Source organism: Anas acuta, chromosome 20 (assembly GCF_963932015.1).
Source record: "Anas acuta chromosome 20, bAnaAcu1.1, whole genome shotgun sequence".
In the NCBI taxonomy this organism is placed as follows: Eukaryota; Metazoa; Chordata; class Aves; order Anseriformes; family Anatidae; genus Anas; species Anas acuta.
In genome coordinates, this window is record NC_088998.1 from 4,007,930 (window position 1) to 4,033,891 (window position 25,962).

The 25,962-nt window shown below is 53.6% G+C and overlaps 1 protein-coding gene across 9 annotated transcripts in view; it reads right to left on the bottom strand.

Annotated features, from left to right (window-relative positions):
* The window catches only part of ASTN2 (astrotactin 2), a 324,948-nt gene that overhangs the window by 267,541 nt on the left and 31,445 nt on the right, over positions 1-25,962 (bottom strand). The window contains exon 1 of one of the 9 annotated variants that reach the window (XM_068656620.1): positions 18,440-18,584. The exons of the other annotated variants lie outside the window; for them this stretch is intronic. The gene's annotated coding sequence lies outside the window, so the exon portion shown is untranslated. Of the gene's footprint in view, positions 1-18,439; positions 18,585-25,962 lie in introns of those variants that run through there. 9 annotated transcript variants of the gene reach the window in all.

Consider the following 25,962-nt stretch of genomic DNA (forward strand, 5'->3'; position numbering starts at 1 on the left):
CCCCTGAGGCTCCTCTTCCCCTGACCAAACACCCCCAGTTCCCTCAGCCGCCCCTCACAGGACTTGTGCTCCAGGCCCTTCACCAGCCTCGTAGCCCTGCTCTGGACACGCTCCAGGGATAAGAGTGTGTCCAGAGAGATGAGAGCAGAGGGTTTCTTACAGTGTAAAAGAAAGAACAAAACTAGAACAGTATCAGGGCTATTTAACCACAGTTGTCTTCATAGCAGTACTTCAAAGGTCCATTCTGAAGCATCTTGTCTAATTAAAATTGCAGTGAAGGTTACTTTTAGGAGCAAAAGGAATAATTCAGCCGTGGGAAAGACATCACAATCCCTTCTACAAATGCAAGGAGACCATGGGAACAGCACAGAAGCATCAAGAGAGAGGACCCCGCTTATCCAAACCCATTTTAATCCTGCTCTGAGGCACAGTCACCCACAGGGGAGGATGATCTACACCATTACACACTCGTGACACACATCACCCACACATTCCTGCAGCAGACCTTTCCAAATGAGCTTGGGAAAGGGGGCCGTGTTGCCCACACCACAGCAGAGACCCCATGCAGGGGTCCCTAACCATTGGGACCCTACCAGCCCTGTTCCCCCCAAGGCTGCATGGCAGCAGGGAAGAACTTTGGGGTCAGTATTTCTCCAAAATTCTTACCTTTCACACACGTTTTTGCATGGGATGTTTAAACGGATCACAGAGAACATTTCTGGGGAGTTCTGAGATCCAGGCAATTTTTTGGATTTTAGCCTAGACTGAAGATAAGCCTGTTTCATTTTCAAAAGGTCTCTTCCAAAAGTAGAAACTTCAATTTAACATTCATTTCACAATTTTAAGCAAAACCCAGCAGCGAGGCAATTTCTGACGAAAGCTGACTTGCCAAGCCCGGGTGCCATTTACCATACTTTCATAAATATCTGAATGCTCCTCACCCCTGAATCCCGTGTTGCAAGAAACCTGGCCATTACTACTCCCAGCACTGCCAGAATATCGTGAGCCTTCAATCAGGTTTGCTGCTGCTCAGGGAGGAAAAAAAAAAAAAGAAAAACACATTTTTGAGCCCTGGTAGCTGCTGAGCACTTCAATATCCAAATGCAGGCAAGTTTCTTGGCCTCAAATACTTGACATAAATATTATACTGCCTATGTTTCACTGGACACGCATTGTCACTCCACTATCTACACAGTAGTTACAGCAGTGATACGCCATCCATCAGAAAGAATGCAATAGTCTGCAGCAAGATTGCCTGTTATCAGAGCTTTCAAATGCTTTTGGAACAAATTAAGGGCATTCCTGCACCAAAATAGAATGAGATACAGCCACAGTATTAAATGGGCAGCAATGGAAAAGCACTTGTAGTCTATAGCTATTCAAGATTTCTGCACACAGCAGGCAGGGAGATGGCAGGCAGGGCTCGCACACGGAGCTGAAGTCTGTCCCAGCGCTACAGCCATAGCTCCCTGGGTGAAAAATGAAGTAAAACGGCCACATCGACCCCACAGCTCCCCCCTCACCCTCCTACCTGCTCACTGTGCTGACAGAGCGCTCACGGGGAGGAAGATGAGAGCCCTCCTTCCCCACAGCATGGGGCCAGGGCACTGCTCACCAACAAAGTCCTGCTTCTCCTCCCCTCAGCAGAGCCCCAGAGGTGGCTCCTCAGCAGCCTCATCCAGCCTCATGCCCTCAGCTCCTCACACCGGCCCCTCACCTCCTGTCACAGTCACACAGCTTTGCCGGGCTCCCCAACCCCAAAGCATTCCCATTTCGCCCATCTCGGCCCTCTCCTCCTCCCTCCCGTTGTGCCCCGTGCCCACTCCTGGTGCAGCTGAAGGCGCTTTGCTCTGTCCTGCTGTAATTTTGGCCCTGCAGCCCCGCCACACGGTGCCCTCAGCCAGGCCGCAGCCATAGTGGAGCAGCGGGCAGGCCGGCCTCCTCCGCCCAGTCTGCTCTGGGGAAGCAGCACTGGGACAGATCTCATCCCCTCCCTGTTCCTCCATCACCTCCTTCCTCTCAGCAATGAACTCTCTTTCCCCACACCTTCCCAGTCCTGTGTGCTGCCTCGGTCCCGTCTCGGATGAAGGATTAACTGGGAAGCACCACACATGCTCCCAGTAATCCCACCATAATCCCACATTTTCCTTGAAAGCCGAGCAGGCCGTCTGAACAAAATCCTTCCAGGGCTCAGGACCCAGCCTGGGCTCGTGTCAGTCGAATTGTCACTGTCCAGGACAAGGTCAGGGAAGCAAGGGGATGGCAGAGACCACAGCCGGACCCCTTCCAAGTGATTTCGTAATTCCATTTTCCCTTCGCTATCTCTACAATCCTTACATATAAACATTTCATTGAAGTCTTCAACTCCTATTACAATCAAACCTAAAAGCAAAAAGGCCTAAATGCACTTGGTTGCGAACCAAGACGATTCCCATAAAAGCAGATTATGCTGACATGATGAATATAAAATGAAACAGCAGATATTAAAGTTGGAGAATTGTTGCTTCATGCCTTCCGGGCTGCTGGCTGCTCTGCCTCCCTCCTCTCCTCTCCTTTCCTCTCCTCCTCCTCCCGCTTTGTTTCACTGACGGCAGACCGCGGGCAGAGATAGCCTCTTCACCCCTGCCTTCTCCGAGGCAGGCTGCCAGGCCTGAAATATTCAGCAGCTCCCCCCCCCGCCAGCCCTTATGCAACGCTTCAGCCTTCATCGGTTATTTGGGAGGTTGCAGCCCTTCCTTATCTGCCGTGCCGTTTCACAAAGCCTGTTTTGTGTTTAATTGGCTCGTTCCTGCTAATCTGCCACGATTGTTGTATTTTTATTCTTGAAGGTCGTTATTAGAATAAGCCATGCTGCTTACGGCACTGCTCCCCAAATAACCGAGCCCTCTCTGCGTTTCCCCTCCTCTCCCCAGTGCTGCTCAGGCTGTGGCACCTGCTGGATGTGCTTAATGAAGGAGCAGGTCCGTGGCGTGACGGGCAGCATGCCCGTGAGTTATTTCCAGTGCACGGATCCAGGCTGCTCCCACCTGTATGCTCGCCACCTGCTTCAGCCCAGCAGGACCCGTACCCTGCAGACAGGCTTCAGCAGCTCACCTGCACAGCTCCGCATCGTCGGCTGTCGGCAGAGGGGAAGCTGGAGATCTAGTTAGCAATTATATTCCCTCTTATGGCAGGCTCAGAAACACAATCTCATCTCACACGGGCTGGCACCGAGGCCAGCACTGACAACTACTTCATCGTCTCCTTGCCCGTGCATTGCCCTAATCCTGCAACACCGCTTCTCCTGCTATTAGTCCAGGAGCTCTTCTGAGCTAATGTTCTCCAGAGGTGCCAACCGCCGTCCAAGTGTTAGCTTATAGAGACTTTGGTGCTAGCTACCACTTATGTTAATAAACCAAAATTATGCAGAAAGTCATAAACACAGAGCTCTCCCCAGTGCCCTTGCCAGTACAGGATTGCTCCCTGCGGAATAGATTATAGCACTGTGCAGACTCGCTCCAAAATGACTCCAGTAATGGGGCTTCCCCCGTGCTCCCCAGGGGACAATTCTGCAGTCAAACAGGCCCTAACATTTCTTAAGGTTTGGGTCTTTTGGTAGCAATGCGCTTTTTTTTTTTTTTCTCCTCAATCATTAGCTCGCTTCATTATTTTCCCCCTTTCCCTCTGCTCAATGTTAACATGTTCCTTTCCTTCTAGCTGCACTCCCCTTACAGTACTCCCTAGGGCAATGCACAAACACAGCTTAATGTTGTAAGAAGTAATAGAGAAGCTCAGAAGTTTAAGAAGGGAGAAAAAAGATGACAAGATCCCTCTGATCATTTATTTTCAAAGCCCCTGTGCACGAGGAGCACTGTGCTACACCCGCAGGGTATTTCATGGGTGGCTTTGGCTGCGTGCGTGCCTGCTGGGGCTCAGCGTGTCCCCGGGGCTGGGGCAGGCAGCCGGTACACACAGATGGATGGATGGATGGGACCTTGGTCTTGAGGTGACCCATGGGGAACCCCCCCAATGGTGTGAGCAAGTTTGGGTGCTCTCTCAGCATCTTCTTTGCTCTGCCAGCAGCATCATGGGCCTGGCGCTGGATGGACAAAATGTCAGGCACCCCAGCGCAAGGGGGGGACGGGCAGTAAAGTGGGTTTGGCTATTTTGAGGCTTTGCTCAAACTGCCTCGAAGGAGAACAATGAGAAGATCCCCCGTAATGGGGATCCACCCAGCAGGAAAGCCCCTTCAGTTCGGACCCAGCCTGCCTCTCCCTGCTCTGGGCTGCAGCTGCTGAATGCTTTGGGAACAAGCGCCCCCAGCACCACAACGAGCTGGGATGAGGTGGTGGCATTCCCACCTCGCTCTGACTTGGCCAAAAATCTTTCCCTGTTTCTTTTCAGCAGATGCAGTGAAACCTTGCCCGCACCCCGCTGAGCAGCGGTGGCTCCAGGCTGAACCATTCCATGCTTCTGGCAACAGTGAGGCCACCAAGCACCCCAGCAACTTTTCCCCCTTGAACAGCAGCACTCCCCGTTTCGTAAGGCCTGCCACATGCATCCAAGCTTGTGGTCTTCACCATTTACACCCATTTAACAGTAAAGCTCTCCCCTTTTGCTCCAGTTTGTGGGTACAGGAGAAGCACATGCACAAAGGGCTCTCCTCATTGCCGACACATTTGACCTTAAAGATAGAAGAGCCATGGCACAAGCCATCCTGAGGCTGGCCCTGAGCATCTGCCCAGCTCCAGCACAGACTAAGCAGCTCCAGCCCTCCTGCAGCAGCCTGGTCTAACGCTCGTGGTCCCACTAACAGTGCTGGATTTCCTCCAGTTAACACAGGCACAGTGAACCCAACCAGAACATTTCCATTCTTCTCATCTTCCCACCAAACTAGTTCATGAACACACGTGTGTTGTTTTTTGTTTTAGACAGATGTAATTATCGTGGAAGACAACAAGAGGTCAGCAGGCTGCATCACCACGCAGGCAAAGGCTGGGGACCAGATGAGATGGGGTGAACAGTCAAGACAGAGTCAGCCCCTTCCACAAATCACTCCAGCAGGAGCTTCAAGACAACCGGAGGGTCTTTGCTCCAGCAAACCCTCTCCCCTCCTCACTCTATAGCCCTCAGCACTATCCCCACGTCCCTTCTAATCAAAGGCTGCGGGGCCCCGATGGCAGCCAGCGAGCAGGTATTGATCTGCCTGCATTGCCTACAGATCATAATCTGCCTCCACGCACCTTAAAGAAGCTCAGTGCACGTTCCCCGTTCTTACAGCTGCTTTGATTGCAATTCAGTCTCTAGTACATTACCCTTATTTATAATGCCAGGGCTTCAGCGTGGCGCCTCAGGCGGTCTAAAATTATTACAGGGCCCTTTTGACTTTCAATTCCCTTCCATTCAATTCCATTTTTATTTGTCAGCAGAGACTCCCATTGACCAGCGGTGGAAGCCAACTGCACGCAGGCAGACGGTGCTGCTGCATGTTAAGCCAATCCTATAGAAATTGCTGGCACGCAGCTCAACACCATGGGTCAGCTCAGCTCCAAGAGGAAGCGCCAAATCCCCAGGACAGCAGGGCACGGGCTGCAGCTTCCTCGGAGAGCTGCAGGATCCATGCCCAGGAGGGTCAGCTGCCGCCATTCACCCAGCCAACGTAGCCTTCGTCCAAAAAATTGCAAAGGGAAGTGACTTTAAACGTCACAGCCGCTCTTGTGGACCTTCTGGAGATGGAAGAGCAGGCTTGCGAGAGAGATGGGTGGGAATGCAGTGTTGGAAATAGCCACGATGCATAGGCAGGGTGCAGCAGCCCTCTCCTCTTCCTCATTCCCCATTCCAACAGAGGCACAGACTTGTTTCAGGGGTGCTCTGAGTTGTTACTGAATGCCTCAAGCTTTGTCACTTCCCCCAGCTCACTCAGGAGACAGAGGGTTCACCTCTGCAAGGGCAGCTGAAGGTGTAAGGAAGAGATGAGTGCCTCCCCTAGCCAAAGGAGAGAGCTGCTAGCCCATGCTGCATGAGGAGAACTGCAGCTCCCCCCTGCCTCCCCTTACTCCTGATCCTAAAAGCCAAAGAGACACAGCTGATAAATGGGAACTGCTGATAGCTGGTAAAAGCCTTTTTAGACTATTTCAAAGGAACAAGCAGGTTTTGTTTTTTTTTTTTTTATAGCTCAGTTATTAGTCCCTGTTAAAGAAACCAGTGCACATCACTTCAGTGGGGAAGCTTTTCTGCAGGTAACAAGTACACAGCACCGCAAACCCTGCCCCGTGGCTGTTTTAAGGTTGGGCTATATGAGACAACAGGGATGTCCTGTGCTGGGAATTTCAGCTCTCTGCACGGGACAGGAGAGCTGCAGCAGCAGGGCAGCCTGCTCTGCTCAGCCCTGACCCCCCAGGGCTGCCCTGCAAGCACCAGGCACAGATCCTGCTCCGTGCTCAGAGTGCAATTTCTCCTGCCCGGAGACCCCCCTGCACAGCGCTGCCGCAGCTCCGCTTGGAGACAGAGAGGATCTGAAGTGTCTCATGACACAGGCGGAGGCTGCTGAGCAATATCTGCTCCGTGAGATAACCACCGCGTTATTCTTCACGGCGGCTGAGGGAGGGTGAGGGAGGGCAGGCACGGCGCTCACGCCACCGGCTCTGAGCAACAGCTACGGCACCGAGAGTTTTGTTAAGTGCATGATGGACATCACAGGCATGAATTAACGCTGAACTCTCACTGATAAAAGTGTTCGCATGTCCAGAGAAACACAAACAGGAACCTTGGTTAAACAGCAACGCCACAAGCTGGGAAATGCCTCTGGTTGCAGCACGGGCTCCCCAAGCAGGCAGCACATGAGAGGGGACAAAATATTTTAAGCCAGTCCCAAAGCAATCAAGAGAAGCTGCAAAACCAGCCCCAAGCAGCCTGCATCCCTCCCGCTGTCCTTTAAATGACAAAGGAAGTGACAAGGAGCCCAAGGAGCCGTTATGGCATTAGGTGAGGTTTGTGCAAGGTGAGCACCGCGTGTGCTGGGGAGCGAGCGAGCTCCTGGAGTAACGTCGCCGTATTCCAGGGGCAAGCATTGCTCAGAGCTTGATTAAAACTAGTCAAGTGCTTTATAACCTCTATGCATTTTTAAATGTCTCTCTTTGGGAAACATAGCTCTTAAAGTGATAAGGTAGCTTGATAGCTCACGGCACTGCTCAGACTGGGAAGTGATTTTTTCTGGCATGGTTCCCCCACGGACATCCCCGCCCAGCTGGCTCCAGCAGCAGACACAGTCCCTGCAGGGCCTGCCCATGCACTGCGCAGGATGGGGAGAGGAATGGAGATGGGGAGAAGAGGGTTTGCTGCTTCCTACACGAGCACCAGGACAGCTCTCCCTGCTGAGATGATGCCCTTCTCCAAAAAGATGTCAGCACAAAGCAGAGGAGCTCACTCAGGAGACTGGGAATAAGGGAGCGCGTGGCTGGTGGCTGGGCGTCCTGAGAAAAAAATGGGTAGTGGGGAATGTGGGTTCTTCTGCCTGGGTGTCACCTGGAATGCCAGGGGGTGCATCGAAAGCTGAGCAGCCTGGAAAGGTCTGGGCTTACCCGTCCCCAAAAAGGCAGAAACATCAGCTGCCAGGAAGGAGCATTTGGTGGAGCCCTTCCCAACACATCGTGATGGGGCTCCCACACTAACAGGGCCCTTCCCTTGCTTTCCAGGCAGACATTTGCTGTTGTTAAAATGTTTTAGGGGCTCTGCCTCTTCCCTGGGAAAGGCTTTGGAGTACTCACTCCCCAAAAAGCCTCTGGTTACCCAAAGCCTCCCAGGTACCCAGGCACCGCAGTGGCTGCTCACAAAGCTCAAGCTCAGCTCTTACAGCAGGGAGGTCCTGCAGCCCCACAGGGGATTCACTTCTCTCCACTATTACACCTTCACCCAGGAGAACCTGTTCCTTCATCTACCCCAGCACCCAGAGGGACCCACCTGGCCCAGGGGACACCCCAGGGTGCGTGCAGACAGACAGACAGACAGACAGACCCTTCCCAGGCAGGACACACCAGCTGGGCAGCCCCAGCCCAGGAGCAAAGCGCTGCAGCTGGCAGCAGAAGGGGCTTGCCGAAACTTAGCTGCGGAAATCATCGCCTCTCCCTGGAGCGACTGGTGCTGAAATGAACTGGGCTCGCTGCGGCTGATCTCAGATCACAGAGCAGCTGGAGGGCTCGGGAAGCGGCATCGGATGATGAGGAAACATTAACATCGAAACAAATAAATAAATAAAAGGGAATGAATTTATTAAGACTTCTCAGAGCCTGTGGGCAAAATAATTTTCCCCCGTTTAGCAGTGGGTAAACCAAAACAGCGGCAACGCAATTTGTCAGAGATTAAAAGCAACTAAGTGGCAGTGACACTTCCAGCCCGAAGCTGTGATGCTCTCCCAGAGTGCCACCATGGCCTGACCCTGGCACGACCACGCTCCCTTCCTGCAGCAGCCACACTGCCCTCCTCTTGCAGAGAGTGCTTTGCCCTCTGCAATAAGAACGCGATCTGCCTGGATGCCAGCCCCAGGCAGGCACAGGGAGGTCTCAAGCCACTGCCCTTGCCCAAAGGCTCGTCCAGCTGGAGCATCCCGGTGCCACGTCCCTCCAACAAGCAGAGGAAGGCCAGCTTTGCTGTCACTGCAGCCCTCACCCGTTGCCAGCTTGCAGCCACCCCACCCCAGTGTTCCCACTCCTCCCCAGCCACATCTCGTGGTGTTCCCCACCAGTACAAAGGCTTCGTGAGGCTCTCCCTGCATCCTTCCCTCCTACAGTACCAACGGGGCGACCTCCCCATCCCATCCTTCATCCTTATTTTTCCCCTTCTCCTCTTCCCATCAAGTACAGATCATTTCCCATCCCCTACTTCGCCACAAAGGCTAATTCATGCCCCCATTAACCGAGGACCTGGTCTCCCCAGCATCACCGCACCATTAGATCCACAAGCAGCATGGCCTCACATTTGTATCCCCATTTGTTGTCCTAAAAAGGGTCCTGGGGCCCCAGCAGGGCCACCTACAACAAGACAGCGAAGCCACGGAGCGCTTCCAGCCCCGATCTGCATACACAGAGGTCATGGGAGAGGCAGAGGGGGATGAATCCTTGCAGCCTCATTAGAGGGAAGGAAACTGTTTCTGCAAATAATAATTGATTTCTAAATTTATCCCCTAATTAAATAGGTTCCCTGGATGAATCTGCATGCAGGCTGCAAGGTGATGATTTAGAGCCCGGCTTCCTCCGGGAATGCACCAACACATGTCTGCAAATTGTCTCCCCCCCAGATTCAGAGGAGGGGTGATCGTCTCCCCCCCCCCCGGCAGGCAGGAGCAGACGGGCCCCTCCTGCCACCTGCAGCTTGACGCCAGCCAAGCCAAGCTTTCCTCTGCGCGAGGTCTATCGGCTGCTCGCCAGGGAAAAGGGCATTTGTCACCTGTCTCCTTGCTGGTCCCCGCACGCCGGCCCCGCGGGGACGCTCTGATGGACCCGAGCGAGGCACACATCACAGCGAGAGCACACAACTCACAGCCTGCCAGGCAGGAGGCTGGCTGGAGGCTTTTCTTTGGCAGGCAGCAGCCATAAAACTACGGCAGAGCTGGAGCTGTGCTGCCTGAACTCAGCACATCACGGCGGTGAGAAGGAGAAACATTATCTCCCAAACACGCTCTTGCTTCCTACATCAATTCCACGGCTGCTCCTGTCTCGTCGCTTTGACTTTTTCCTACAGACACCATCAGCTAATAAAACCTCAAGAGACGGATCCTGGGATAAAACCCGGCTACAAGCTCTGCAAAAATTAAACGCATTTATCACTCTTGTGCCGAGAGCTCTTTTGGAAAGCAGCGCGCCCTGATGCTCCCAGACAAGCGTCAAAGGACGCTGGATGCGGGAAGGGCGCGAGGCGGCGCTGCCACGTTGCAGTCCCAGCTCATGAACCACTGCTGCCCAGGACCCCTCTGCCAGCCCTGGGATGCTGCTGCAGTACTCGTGTGTGTGCACACCCTGTGGGGTGAGCAGGTCCCTTCTCTTTCCGTCCCCATTAGCCTTGCAGAAGCCCAAGGGGGCCGTGCCATCCGCGTGGGACCCCCAGCTTGTCCATGCACAGGGCGGGTGCCAGCACAGAGATGGCTCTGAGCCCTCCCCTCCTGGGAAATGCCCACAGCTACTCACCACCTGTAGGAAGCAGCAGCAGCACCTTCCATCTCCTCTCCTCTCTTCTTTCCAGCCTCCCGCCCCACAGCATCCTTTGGGCTCTGGGCACACGCCATCTTCAGGGCTCCGTCCCTTCGGTGTTGAGTTTTTGGGACACAGGGGCACAACTCATCCCTGCTGCTGCCCCACACGCTGGGGTTCCTTCTCCTGCCACCTGGAGCACACAAGGACCGGCCCCGAGCACAGCCTGCGCATCCTTTCCCGCACCACTCGCCCCATGGTGACTACAGCACGCGCAGACCCGCACCCACTCAGACACGTGCTCTTCCTCAAAGATGCCAAAAATGCCATCTTTTGGCATTTTCTCCCCCCAGTACCCTAAAAGCATTCAAAACTGGAGCATCTCCATGGTAGTTTTGGATTTCTCAGCGCTTCTGGATGAAAACTATCTTGTTAAAGTGAGTTCTCAATCAGAAATTACTGCCGCAGATGGAGCTGGGGCCGTAACCTACTTCTGCACTTAAAAATAAAAAAAGCTATTAGGAGGCTAAATACTTTCAGAGCTGCTTCCCTTCATCTCTGCACTGTGGTACTTGGTCTGCGGCAGCGCATCCTCCTTCATAAATTGCCTCTGAGAGCCTCAGATCTCTTCCAAAAGAAAACAGTATTATTCACAGGACAAAGTAGGAGAGAGAGATGCAAGAAAACTAATTAATGCCTGTATAGAAGAGTTTGCAATATACAGCATTTAAACGAAGCCTGGTTTTCAGATCAGAAAGCTAACAACTCCACGTTGCGTCACCAGCTTTCTTTTCCAGAAGTACATCTTTTGCTCACCTTGAGCAGTTTTAAAGCAAACAGAATTCCTGTCGGTACTGAAGCGAATTCAGCTTCTAGCTCTCCACCACTTACCAACTCGAGCACATTAAAACTCTGTTAAAAGCAGAGCAAGATGAGTCCTTGAGGCCCCGTTCCCCAAGGATGCATGCACATAAAGCAAGGAAAATGTGTGGTTATTAGAGTTTAGCTTTATTGTTTTCATAAAACACACTGAAGATTGTGTTTATGATTGTGGAGAAAATAAAACCCTCTCTCCAATTGTTAAAATAATGAACACAGGATACTCCAGTGACTTCTAAACAATCAAACACTTTGGACGTGCTTAGCACCCTCTACTCAGATTTTGGAAGAGCCTTCACAGGGATGGTAATAAGCCTCCTTGGGTGAAGGATAAAGCCACGAGCCCACCCTATAGCCAAAGGCAGCAGAACAGTTTACACAGCCCGTGCATGGGACTCGGTTCCATGGATCAGAAAGGGAACCATTTAAAACTCCTCGCAGAATTACTTAAGAGCCAGTTTTACTGGTTTGCAGTAACACCTGAGCTTCTGAATGATCTAATCCCTTTTGAAAGACAGACTTTGGCATCAGAACCCTTCAAACACACTCAAAAGCAAACAAAAACATGATCTTAGCCTGCACTTTCTCCCTGCTCCCCCCCGCACAGGGTTCCCACGTGGCCTCAGATCAGCTCTGTCACTTCACCACATCGCTGCTTCCTCACCCCCCACGGCTGCTGCTCTCAAAAGCTCCCACAGCCTTTTGCAGTCTTCAAGCAATAAGGCAGCTCATGGGGTCATTCCTGCCTCCCACTCACCCTCCCCAAGTGCTGTAGCACAAATCGTGCCAGCTCCTGCCCTTTCTGGCACCCCCAGCCCCTCCTGCTGGCCCACGGGCACAAGCAGCAGCCCTGGGGACATCACAGGGCAGAGGCTGTCCTCAGTGCCACTCACCCCGCTGATGCCCACGAAGCCTTCTCCAACACAAATTCCACACCTTCAGAGGGATTTTGCCTGCTCCACGTCCCCGTCACTCCCGAGGGCTCTGCACCTGGCTGTAAGGAGCTTTGTGTGTCCGTGACCTCGTGCCAGTCACATCGATTGCACCGCGCAGGGAACCGAACCACCTCCGCCACTTTGCTGCTCTACCTAGAGAAAGGACAACCCAAAGGTTTGCTTCTTTGTTTCCTTTAGATATTACAAAGACTGTGCGAGGTTATAAATTAATAAATGGAGCTGTCTCTTCCATTTCGCAGTGTGGTGATGGAAGGAAGGACAGACCGTGTGTCCCTTGGGTGGCTGCTAATGCACCTGCACAACCTGGTGGCAGCAGGGCAATGGGGCAGGGAGCCAAAAGGCACCGGGCAGGGTCCTTCCCTGTCTGCTTGGTGCCTCTGCCCATCCATCAGTGCCCACCACCTGCCTGGCACCACCAGCACAGCAGGGAGCAAATCGTCTCCAAATGCATCTTCCACACCAGGTGATGCCTCCGTGTCCCTGCACCCCTACTTGAAATCCTGGCCAAACTCAGGACCTCTTGGCCACATCGATGGTTAACCTGACCTGGCAGAAGAGGTCTTCTGCAAAGCTCCAGCACAAAGGGACAGACTGGGAGAAGAAAATGGAAAAAAAAACAACACCAGAGATACTGAGAAGGTGTTGGCAGAGTCTCGCATTCAGGCAGTTTTGCACACACTTTCTGGAAGGTATTATTGCCTGCTCTAAAGCATCCCTTTTAGTGTGAGCCTTTGGGGCTTGTAATAAAAACCAAGATGTTTTTCCCGGAGCCAGGTTAGATAGAAGACATCTAAAAATTAAAGCAGCAGCCTAAAAAAAGATTCCAGTACCGTCCTTCCCATTACGGATATTTATTTGCAGGGTCCTCGGAGACAGAGGTCAGCTCGGGAGCGCAGAACCTGAGCTGCGTTTGTTCCCAGAGCTGGCACAGCCTGCACAAGCACTGCCTGCTCCTCGGACCCACCTTGCTGATTAACAGCTTCGTTCCAAGAAGCGCATAACAAGACCGAACTGAGACTCAGCTGGTTTCAAAGAACCAACAAATTCAAAACACACAGCCAGCTCTTCCAGCTAAGGCAGCTCCGAGCGTCCAGACTAACACCACGGTCTCTGTGCATTACAACCCAGCAACACGTCCTAAAATCAATGAAAGTGGAATAAAGCCAGAGCCCTGCTTTTTTCCTCTCCTGCAAACTTCTTTTGGACATAACCAAGACCAACACGCTGCCCTGAGGAGATCTGAGTTTTATGAACCAAAGCGCTTCCACTCGTAAAAAGCTGAAAACCCAAGTTTTTCCTGCAAGAGATTCGTCACCGTTGGCTGCCCTTGATCATCACATCACAGATGAAATTGCTACCTGTACTCAGTGTTAAGATACTCATTCGAACATCAGAAATGAAAAACGGCACCTTCCCCAAGGAGCACTGACTCAGGGGCCCCGCAGGATCTCGCTCTGCCCTTCGCCCTCACCCACCCGCGGTGCCCACCGCCGCCGGGCTCAGCCCGCTCTTCTGGGCCCTACTTCTTAATGGGAAGAAAGCTCCGGATCCATTCGAAATGAATTATACTCCAGTAATCGCAGCTGCTGTAGGGCAGTATGAGGTCAAACTGCCCATTTTGTGCTGCGTCTCAAACACTGGAGGTGATGAACGGGCTCGTTTCCAGCAGAGTCAAGTGCCCACGGCTCCAGGTGAAGCCCAGGGAAGCTGAGGGTGCCCAGCACCCAACACCACGCCACCGGTGGGTGCCAGGCTCTTCCCTTAACACAACATCCAAGCTCACTCTGTGTAACCACAACCTTGTCTCGTGCTGCCCACCCCTGGTCTCCCTCCTGCAAGCCCTCCTGGTGCCATCCCCAAGGCTGCCCGCATCTGACTGCTGAAGAAATCTGTCTCTCTCCCCAGAAGGGCTTTTTCAGCCCAAAACAGGGATTTTCCCCCTCCCCTCCCCTTCTAAGTCTACGTTAATAATTAAGATAGGGTGGGATTCCAGAGACTAATTACCACTGTAAAGTTACTCTCCTGAAGGCTGATAAGGGAAGTAATTAGGATGGACAAGCATGGATTACAGAGCTCTAAATCTCTCCCTCTTGTCAAGATAACGCTGCTGCCCAGCCTCACAAACGACAAACGAGTCCATAGGCAAACAGGCAGCAGGCAGGGGGCTGGCAGCAGGCTGGGCTCTGCCACGTAACCCCAAAACACCTTTCTGCGCCGTGTTCCTTCCAGCCAACACACCGACACCGCTCCCCCTCCAGACACCGTGCCTGTGGCTGTTTTGCATTTACCTGGTCTCTTCTCACCTCCCCAGATATAAGCTAAAAAGAAGTGTGTGCTCAGACACCAGATAGATGCTGGCGGCTGTTCAATGGGGCTGTCACAAGACCCATGTCCCCTTGAGATGAGGGTAAGGGTGATGCTCATGGTGCCACAGCAGCATGCGACTGCCTGGGGAATGTGGCTGCTTGAAGGGAAACCCAGGGCCTGGGGGATCCCAAGAGGACCAACCCCATCTGCAGCCACCTTCGGTCCTGTGCCTGACAGCCCCAGTGAGTTCATCACACCAAAGAGGTGGGTCTGGGTATCAGGATTCATCCACAACACCCACAGGGACCACGCTCTGGGACCTTGCACGGGTGATTTGGAGCCTCACAGCGATCAGAATCAAGACCCCAATGCACCACGTCCCTTGGCTGCGCAGGCTGCAGACCCCTGCAGTTCTCTGCATTTATGCACTACACAGCAAAACCGAGGGTCAGGCTGCCAGAACCACCAAAATAAATCTTCATCTAGATGGCAAGGCACACGCGCGCCAGCTAACTCGCCCCAGCTCCCCAGCGCCAAGCGCTTGGATCGCGCTCCCCTCCCTGCTCCCCGCCAGCTCCGGGGCCACGCACACAGCAAATGCACTCCTCACACACACAGATTATTTTCCTCCAACAATTTCAGGCACCCTGCACTAGAACATTTATAACTAATACATATTCCAATGTTCCCGTTCACCCGAGACACCCAAAACTTTCCTGGCTCATTTGTCAGATTTTTTGTTATTATTATTTTTTAAAATACCTTCTTCCCCTCAGGCCAGTCAAATCAGCCCAGTTAATTTTAATTTTCATGGACGTGGAAAGTCATCTCAAGGTCACTTTTTGGTTCTTTTCCAGTTTCACGTCTTGTGCATTTTGCAGGATTTGCAATCGAGGCTTCTGATTACCGCTACGTAACGCAACGCAAAGGAAGCGGCTGAGGAAAGACAGTGATGAAGCACCCCATTGACACCCAGGTAATTAAGGAGAAACAAACATGTTTGTTGGCTGAAACAAGGGGAAAAAACCATGCAAACCACTTTATTCTAACAAGGAGGAGAGCGGGGAGGAAAGAAAAAGCGGCAGCTGATGGGTTTCCACCAGAAGGGCACGCTCTGCTCAAGCCGCTCTTCCAGGGGTGCTGGTAGGAAGGCTGCAGGTGCCACAGGAAGACTTTTGTCACTTCTTATCAGAAAGACAACCCCCCCCAAAAAAAAACAAAAAAAAAACCTGCAAAACACCTTTGAGATGCCCGCAACAGCCAGATCAACAGAGCCCCATTTGGAAGGGAAAAGCAAACATAGGGAAAACCCACCTATGTCCTAAGGGCTCAGAACAAAAGCAAAATCCTGAAGGCTGGATGGAGATCTGTCTCCTCCTGGCCAGGTTAACATCTAGGAGAGGGATCCCTTGGGAAAATGGTGACAATCCGGAGACAGCTGGGTGTTTGCTTGTGCTCAGGGCCATGCTGGGGTCAGGCAGGGGCACGCCGTAGTGGGTTTTACCCTAAATTTTGTCACTTTGCTCCCAAAGTGAGCGCGATGCTGGTACATCAGGCTGCACTCCAAACATGTTTATTAAATGTTTTTAATATTGCGGTGGCAGACAGAGTAATACAACCGAGCCTGAGTCACACATCTTCCCGTGTCCGCGGGGACTGCAGGTACAAGCCTGTTTTTGTTTCTTTCCTAGGGAACGATCGAGATACAGGGCTCGCAGCTCAGATCACAGCCGCTCTCCAGGGGCTGGCGATGGTAATTAGTTTGTGTGCGTTAGAGGCGTTTTTTGGTTTCCATGCCGTCCTCCGAGAGCCTGGCAGGAATACTCAAACTGCCCGAGCAGAGAAACCCAGCCCTGATGTGGGTGGCGAGCAGCTGAAAACCTGGCTCCGAGCTCTCAGAAACCAGCCCTGTACCACCAGGTGTTTGCCCTCTAAAAAGCACCATATTCCAAGGCTGGGTTTTGTATTTTGTTTTTTTTTTGTTTTTTTTCTTTCCCATGGGCCAGCATCGCATGGAAAGGAGCAGCAGCAGTACCTCTCCGGTCCCACGTATTAAATCACAGTCACCAACCCGCTGTGCACACCCAGAGGCCAGCCCACCCCGCTGCAGGCTCAGGAGATGTCTCCCCCACACCTAAGCACCCGTTTTGCTCAAGAAGCAGCACTAGAAACTCCTGCCACTGCCTTGCCTTGGCCAGCTTAAGAGTGAGATGCAGAAACCCATCTGCACCTTTCGGGGCCAGCAAAGCCCTAACACTCCCAGGACTCTCCTAGCACAGAGCTCTCCTTCCTGATGTTGCTCCTCTCGCCCCCACAGCACACAAAGACTTCTTGTGGTCTCCTCGCTGCTGGTCTGGGGGTGCTTCTCCACCAGGAGCTGCTCCCTGCAGGTGGAGCTGATCCAGTTCGAGGTCCCACCATCACCTCCCCAGGGAATGCAGGGCAAGGGCAAGCCCACAGACCCCAGCAGCATCATTGCTTGGAGGAGAAGGACAAACAGCAGCGAGGGCAGCACAGGACACAGCATCCTTAACATCAGCTTTAGTTCTGTGCCAAACAAGGCTCAAGGCTTCCTCGGAGCAGTTTGGACACAACACTGAGCACCACTAAAAGCCTCCACCAGGCAGCGAATTCCTTCCCCTGGTCCTGCAGGAAACCTTGAAAGCCATGAGATGCTCCCAGCTGCACCCTCTGCCTGCACACCTCCAGCTGTACCGGCCAGTTCCTCATGAGATGCTAATCCCGTGACAGTGCCGCTGAAGTCAGGGCTATTTTCCTGCTGACTGTGAAATCGGTAAGGAAAAAAAAGACAAATGTATTGCCACGTACATCTGTCCAAATATAGTGCTGCCAAAGGCAGATTGGACATCAGGGCACAGCCATGAGATTAAGTCATGTTTCTGTTTGCTGAAAGCATTGAGGAAAAAAAAATCCACTTAAAATGTTTTGCTGTCAACTTAATGTTTCATCTGGCAATTAGTTCCGAAGCAGGGAATGCCTAAAACGAAGTAAAACTAGTTTTAAGAAAAGTTGCATTAAATCACTGTTAGGCAAAAAATATTTTTTTAAAAAGATGTTTGAGAAAAATCTCTCCACTGCGAGAAGGGCGCAAAGGGAGCTTGCTTTGGCCGTGGGAAATTATTACTTAAACATAGAGAGTTTTCCTGCCCAGAAGAGGACAGCAGGGCAGGCACGAGGTGTCCCTGGAGAGCCCATTTGGGGTGAGCCCTGTGGTCGCAGCCAGCAGTGAGGACACCCAGGCTCACCCCATATCACTGCGAATGGTCCACGGGGCATCACCAGACAGCTCACCAAGCTCACCGGGGGCTGCTCCAGCACCCCCAGCAGACCAAAACCCAGCCCAGGCCAGCGGGCTGACCGAACCAGAGCTTGCTGGGGTTGCTCTGCCTCCCTACAGCAGCATTTATTAGGTAGCATTTGTGTGCCGAGGTGCGGGTAGAGCCAGCTGCTAATGGTGAGAACCGGCTGTGTGCAGCAGCCCCGGAATGACTCCAGGGCGAATTCTGCCTGTTAAGCACTTTATTTTCCGAGTCGACACGCTCAAGGACTTGGTGGTTTCACATTCAGACAAACCTGCCGTCACCCGGCGGGGCAGGGCGGGCGGGGGGCGTGCGGGGAGGCAGGTGGGATGCAGCGGGCTCCCCGCCGCGAAGCACGAGCTCAGCTGCAGTGATTAGCAATCAAAATTAACACACAAAACAGCGCGCACTGAACCCAGGGGAGAGGGAAGGAGAGCGACGCAGGAGGCAGCCGGTGGGTAATGTTAAGGGGAAAAAATAAAAGGGGACGTTTTCATCCAAATCCACTTTCTGCCTGTGGTTCCGTGGGGCTGAGTGCCGCCACCCTTCCCGTGCTGCGGGCAGGGGGACGCGATCTGTCCTAATTAAACAGGCTGAGGCAAAATGACCCCAGGCTAAGAGAGGTGCCCTGGAGCCGCAGCATCCCTCCCACCACGCTGGTCACAGCAGGGGCTGCAGGAACAAGGCACCAGGACGCAGAGCTGGAGGGGCTGCAGGGCTGCTCGTGTGCGCCGAGCTGTGCCGCCGAGCCAAGGGTGGGGATGGGGAGCAGCAGGGAGATAAGTGCTCGCGGAACAGGAAAGGATTAGATACTTACAAATATTTTATCCTAGCTAAAGTAATTGCACCACTTGTTCTTATGAGTCAGAGCTATTTATTTTCATGCTTCAGGGCATCGGTTGATCACACCAGCTGAGGTCAGGCAGAAATTCCCCATTGCTCCTGCGAGCGTTTTGCATATTGCAGGAAGCGCCTGCAGCCCAGGGCGCCTCTTCTCCTGCCTCCTCCAGTGCCCACCGGCTGCAGGGCCCAGCAGGAACAACATCTCCATCCAGTGGCCGCTCAGCCCCCCCGGCACAGCACTGAAACCTCGTCGTGCCCTCCCCAGTTTCGCTTCTGCCCGCGGAGAGCTCACATCCCACGCTCCTGTCCTGCCCGGAAGGTGATGAAGCTTTCGGACCCTTTTGGGCAAAGCACACCCAGCTGAGAAGAGAGGCTATCCATCACCCAGGAGGCGAAAACAAACCCAGCTCCTTTTCACCCGGAGCATGAGGGAAAACCAGGGGCACCAAAGCTCATTTCGGCAGCCGGTGACTCCGTGGCCTCTGCTGGGAGCAGACACGGATAACTGCTCATTTCCCACCACTTAGTGATTCACAGCTCTAATTGTGTCACCACAGACAACTCTCCCCAAAAAAAAACAGCATTTGGCCATTAGCAGAGGCGAGGAAACAAAACACAAACAGGCAGCACACGCAGGGAAGGGGCAGAGGAATGCAAAAGGCAGCCAGAAGCACTGGACCAGGGAAAGAAATCCACCTGCCCTGCTCCCTCCCAGCGCTAACCAGCCAGCCTGCGGGTAGCTCCAGTAACTCAGGAGCATTTAATAAAGGTCTTGGGAAGAACCAGGCATTGATCTCTGGGCAGCGAGCATGAAATGAACAGGCAGAGGCCAGCACTCACCAAATAAAAGGTTCCCCTTGCACAAACAGCAGCTCTGCTGCTCGCGGAGCAAAGCGCATGCACACAGGAACGACAGGGACAAGGGCAGGGAGCCTGCCACGATTTGGGGTGGGTGCAGCAGCCCCAGCACAGAGGGACAACAAGGTCCCACCATGCCCCACAAATCCCATGCTCCTGGCTGGAAATGCCTCACAGCTCCACAGCCCAGCTCCCCTCCACCTTTCCTTTCATCAAAACTAAGCCAAACATTTTTTTTTCTCCCCCCCCAGCTGGCCTCCCAAGCCACCTGGCTTTGCCCCCTCACCCTGCCCAGATGCCCCCCAGCAGGCAGGGCTCCTGCATTTCTTCATCTGCACTTCCCCCATCCCCACAGCAATCACAGTGCTGTGGCAGCAGCTCCGTAACTTTAATTCTGAGACCATTTCTGTTACCATCCCCGGTTTTGACTCGCTACCCCAGGCCCCGCTCCCCTTGCCCGCATCCTCCTGGTCACATTTCGGCAGTGAAGTCATGCAGGTAAGGAGGAGTCCCAGCAATTAGGTATAACGATAATACAGACACTGCTTTCATGCAGAAAGATGTCTGAGCACTTCTCCAAGGGCAGGAGCACAAGCCTGCTTGCTCTCAAGCTTTGACGTTACTTATACCATCAGAAACACCATCAGGACCGTATTTGCAGCTTGTATTTGTTTACTTCTCAGACAAATAACATTATTCCCATCCTCTCCAGAGCTCCGCCATACCCTCCTGCTCCAAGAAGGCAAAACCCTTCAGCCCCAAGTCTCCAAACGCAGCTTCCCCACCCAGCTCTGCAGCTCAGCTCTCCCGACTTCACCCAGCAAGGCGCTTCACCTCTCATCCCCCCACCTGTCACCGGGGATCAGATTTTTTCCTGACACGCTTTGTTATCCAGAGATAGCAGATTCTGTAAATGCTGAATTATTATCATCAAATTATAATACTCAGAACATTGTCTCCCTTTGGGACTCACGCTGCAAGGGGAGAGAGCGCAGCGCAGCACTCAGCGCCGCACCGTGCTCGGTTCCCTCAGAGGCAGCAGGGCTGGATGCTGCTTCCCTGCTTTCTCTCTTCCTCAGCTGTCCTGAAAAAGTCTCTCTCTGACAGGTCTTCTGCCAGAGAGGATTGAACTACATTTGAAAGGTAATTTTGGAGCAAATGGGAACAGAAGTGTCAGAGTTGTCACCAAGAGATTTTTGGAATTTCCTCGCCGTTTCAGAGGGAGAGGGAAAATCAAGATGTTTGGCACTTTGCTGTGTTCAAAAGGGGATGGATCCAACATGGGACGGATCCAGTATGGGATGGATCCTGCACCGCTGCCTCCCGCAGGCTGTGGGGCTGGAGGACCCCGCAAAAGCCCTCAAAATGGAGCCAACCCCCAGAAAGCCCCACACATGTGGGTTCTCTCCTATTTTCACCTTCAGAAATTAAAACAGAGCCTCTCACCACATGGGACAGCTGAGTATCCTACCGAGGCTCCCACAGAAGCTGTCTCGCAGCCTCTTCCCAGCCCCACCAGTGGCAGCAGCACCAGCTGGGCACACCCGTCCCCAGACACACCGGTCCCATCGCATCCCTGGGACATCCCAAAGTTGGAGCACACAGGCACAGAGCCAGCAACCCCCAGGTCTGGTGTGAGCCACGCAAGGCTTTGTGCCCCCTGCACCTCCACCGAACTGCACGTGGGACAGCCTGGTGGGGACAGCATCTTCTGGGCCAGCCCGTGGAAGGACCTGCACCCACCAGCCCATCCCAACCCCACACAACAGGGGTCCTGGCACCGTGCACGGGGCAGACTCGCTCCTGGAGATGTCACCACGTCACCAGCTGGCGGGCGGTTTGGCAGAGCAGCATGACCTGCTACACGGTGTTGGCTCGCTTCAGCATCTCCAAGCCTCTCCAGTGTCACCTCTCCAGAAGTGGAAAAGACAGCCAAATCTTCAGGCGTGGGCAAAGGCCAACAGATTGCTAAGAGAAGTCGGAAGAATCGGCCTCCCCGGGCAGCACAGCCAGCGAGAGGAGGAGGGCAGCAGCCTCGCTCGGCTGAGCCCTGGTGTCACCACTAACACAGCTCATCCCGTGCCTGCCTGTCTCCATAACTCAGGCCACCAGCCCCCAAAAATCTTCCAATCATTTGGTTCATGCCGGGGGTCCCTGGAAGCCCACACGCCCCCCAGCACCATCCTGCCCCTCGCCAGCTCAGGGCACAGCCCGGCTCCATCCCCAGCACTCCTGCTGTCACATCCACCGCCGCTCCCTGGGGGTTGTGGCAGCGGGTGATGCAAGACCTTGCATTTAATTGCAGGGGGAAAAAGGGAAAGAAAAAATATGTTCAGAGTGATGAAGAACCCCTATCATAAGCCACGTTATTTGTGTCTCTTTTCTAGAGAGTTTCAGAGTTTGCCTGGGGTTCGGTTTGTGCTTTGTGATTCAGGTCTGCAGCATGCACAGAAATAAGTCAGCCACGCGCCCACGGGTCACCCATCCATCCACCCATGAAGCCCTGCCAGGACAGCACGGGAGGTGCCCGCCACTGCCACCAGCTGGCATTGCACACCCAGACAAACACCTCACCTCCCCGTCAGCTGCTTGCTGCCCTCCTGCCTGCCCTCAGCGTGGGGAGCAGGCAGGTACAAACCTCCCCAAAACACTTATCGCACCAGGATCACTGCCGGACACCTCAGGGAGAGGAGAAAATATTTCAAAAAGAAACTCCCACACCCTTGCAAGCTCTAGGGTTAAACCTGCTCTCCCTGCCATTGCACTTTTCAGTTTGCTTGCACCAGAAGACGCGGGCAGGGCTTTCCCATGCCCTTTGTGCTCCCACGCGGACCTTGGGTGCCGGTGCCGAGGGCAGCAGCGAGCTCGGTGGGCACCGCGGGGAGGGAAGAAGCACAAGGGCAACAGTCACAGGAGCTCCTCCGGAGGACGAGCCATGATTAAATATTTATAGATTTTAATGCATTGATTTGTTAAGTCGGGAAACAGCCCTTTAGGAGCTTAAAGTTGCCTTTCAAGGCAGCTCTTAATCAGCAACGCAGGTGCAGCAAAGAGGAGCTCAGCACGAGGCAGAAGCCACAAGGAAGGGTGGGCTCGGGAGCAGCGGGAGCAGGGCTTCCCCCTCCGCGGCTGGGATGGGAGCTGGGCAGCTCAGAGAGCCCAGGAAGAGATTTATTCCTCTTTCTAATTAAGGTTCTCCTGACAGGGATTTATTTTTGGGCAGAGCTTTTGCAGGAGAAAATTAAGTGATGCTGCTGAAGGAGAAACAAACTCGGGGGTCTGATGCCAGCCACGAAGCAAGGACTCCGCGCCCCTTCCCAAATCAGCACCAACTGGTGGAGGGAGGCTGCTGCCTGCACCTCTCGCTGCATCTCCAGCCCTAGCCTGGCCCCTAACCGTGCTTCGGGGGGGAAATAAAAAAAAAAGAAAGAAAAGAAAGAAAAAGAAAAAAAGTGCCCAAACCAACTCTGCTTCAAATGCATCAATAACCAAAAGCAGGGGGTGCCGCAGAGCTGGCACAGGCAAGGTCAGTGCTGCTGGAAGCTCTGCCAGGGGGGCACAGGGGGCTCCTGCCAGGCGAGGAGATGGTCACAGCTCTGGGCCCCCATCTGCTCCTCGTGGGCATTGACACTGCCCCTGCCTGGGCTAGGACAGAGCCCCAGCTCTGTGATATTTGTCCTCTGGAAACGCCTCCCCCATCCCACGGGAGCGCAGCTCATTTATTACGGTGCAGAATAGGACGCGCAATGCCCACCCAGCAAAGCTTCCTGGAATCCAGCCATGGAAAACAATATTTCCAAGTAAAATGACAGTTTTAATTTTAATTCAGCCAACCGGAGGGTACAAATTAAGCGGTACCCCTTTCCTCCCTCCTTTCCTCAGTGAAATTATGTTTCCTGAGAAGAAAACCGTGAGGAGAGCTTTGGACGCTCCTCTCTGGCTGGGAAGCATCAAGCAGTCCCAGGGCTGCCCGTACAACATCCCATAGTCCATTGAATCCATTAGCTTACTTATCAATATGAGATTAATTATTCCAGTTCAGCGGGATGTTTAGTTATTTCCTTTCCGCTCCAGCTACCGCGCTCAGAAGAGCCGCGGTGCTCTCGCCTTGCTTCGCTGGATTCGCTGGTCCTGGTGGTCACTTCCAGCTTTTAAGACACAAACAAATGCCTCCTCCAGGCTCACAAACAAAAAGGCAAATAAAACCCATTTGAGGAGAATCTGCTGATGGCTCTATTAAAAAATTGTGTATGTTTTCCAGCGACAGGAGCAGGGAGCAGAGCCCTGTCCCCGCAGCCACCTCCCACCCCTCTCCAACCCACCCCGGGGTGCTCCAAGAGCCGAGGCTCCCATCAGGGCTGGGGTCACCTTGAAAAGTATAAATGAAACACCCGGAGTTTGGGTTCTTGCTGCTCAATTTTAACAGGAAAGGGTGGACGGGGGAAAAAATCGGGAGGGAACATGCAAACATGGGGAATACAAAGTCGCACACGTTTTGTTCCCGAATCCTCCAAACGTGACTCACTTTGTTCTATTGTGACAAACTGAAACGCCTCTGAGGAGTTCATTTCACGTCTCATCCATTCTCTGAATAATGGGAAAATCCCTCTTTGTTTCTCTAAGATATCAGCACACACTATGCACCACGTATACCCAATTCCATTAGACATAATGGAACGAGATTGTCCCAGAAGTTGTTTTCAATTGCTTGAGTGCATCCTTCATTTAGGGAAACAAGAATATATGAGCTGCTCTACCCGGGCTGACGTGCGGACGCAATCTTTAAGCTCCAGTCAGGGCCATTTGCTTCCTGGCAGGGCTCTGGGATGGGACAAGGGTTGGTCCTCCCTGTTCCCAGCTCCAGAGCTGCCTTCAGCAGGATGTCCAGATGTCCTCCTTGAGGAAAACCCCAGCGAGAGGAACTCCAGCCAGCACCCAGCCATGCGTGAAGCTGGAGGTCAAGCTGTGCCACAGCCCCAGGGGCCCTCCTGCATTTCAAGCTCAGGAGCTCCTAGCAGGCTTGGATGCATTTGAGATATTACAGGAGGTGCAGTGCAATGCTGAGGATGCTGTGAGATGCACCAGGGATGGAGCTGATTCCTCAGGCTCCCCCTCGTGCCATTACGCAGCCCCTGATCACAGCTTCAGTCAGAGGGCTGGAGGAGAGCAGCACCGAGACCTCAGCGCATAACGAAAAGCCTGCTTATCTGCCAAGGAAAACTGATCCCCAAGGAAAGCACGTTCTAGCTGGCTGCCTACAATTCGCTTTGACTTCTCGGGACAAAAGAAAGTTTGAAAGCCTGGGAGACGCAGCGGGCTGCCTCAGAGACACCGCGATAAGACAGGGGCTGGCTCCGCAGCTGGGGCTCGGTGGGGGGGGAGGAAGGATCACAGCAGACAGCTCGGGTTTTGTTTTTTAATCAGCTGCCACCCTGAGATAGCTCTCTTCCCAGCGTGAGAGCAAACTGCACCTTAAGGCTCCAGGATGCTCTTGTTGCTCGCATTCACTCGAAGCCTTTGCGGCACAGGTGCTTAAAGCAAAGCGCACGTCGGAGCCACGCTGCTGAACGGGACGGATGCTCGCAGAGCACACACACACACACACACACACACACGCAGACCCGTGTACTTGCTGCGTGCAGTTACCCCCCAGCCATGCTCCACAGCACAGACTTTGGGCATCTCAAGTTTAACATTTTAGATTTCCCCCTTGGAAAAACAGGCGCATGATCCGAGCACAACCAGAACGACAAAAACCACACCTCAAAGCACAGAGCCGCTTCCGAGCTGTTCTTCTCCACTGCACATTTATTTTCTTTTCAGATTTACCTCCCCAACCCTCTGGGGAAGGGACAGACCAGCTCCTGCAGGAGCCCGGTGGAAGCCCAGCAGGGGCTGCAGGGAGAGGAGCGGGGCTGAGCTGGGAGGCAAAGGGTCCGAGGGCAGCCCCTGCACCCCCTCCTTGTGCCTCCCCCCCTGCTGGAGCTGCCTCCTGCCCAGCCTCACCTTGGCCACGGGACAGGGCTCAGCATCTCCTCCCCGCCTGCCCAAAAGCTTATTCCAGCCCTGTCCTAGCCTGCAGATGGATGAGCTCAGGGCCACACTGAATCATACTTTTTCCCTTGAGCTGGCACCCGGCCCTCCTTCTATAGCTTCTCCTGGCTTGGCTTCAACAGCAATAGGTTTTATTATTATGCCTTGCTGCCCTAATTCTCTCCGCACTCAATTTTCCACTGACTTGGTGACCCTCTGCCGTACTGGCTCGCTCCGGGCAGGCAGTGCCAGGTCCCGTGCCCATGCCAGCACCTGAACTGGAGCAGAGGGGCAGGAGAAGCATCCTCCTGGGGGGGGGAGGAAGGCTGGGGGGCACCTGAAGGGGGACCTGGAGCTCCTTTGGGCTTCAACTACACACATCCCAGCCCTGCATTCAGGGAGGGACCTGGACCTGCAGCACCTCCAAGCTGGTGCTAGTGGCTGCCAGGAGCCAGCTCAGCCCCCAGCCTCTCCTTTCCTGCTCCATCCCAAACCTGGCTCGCAGGAGGCTCCCAAATGCTGTAGGGAGCAGCCCCACGGGGCACGAGAGCGAGGGGACAGTGCCAGCACAGCCGGGGGCTCCGGGAGGAAGAGTAGGATGAGGAG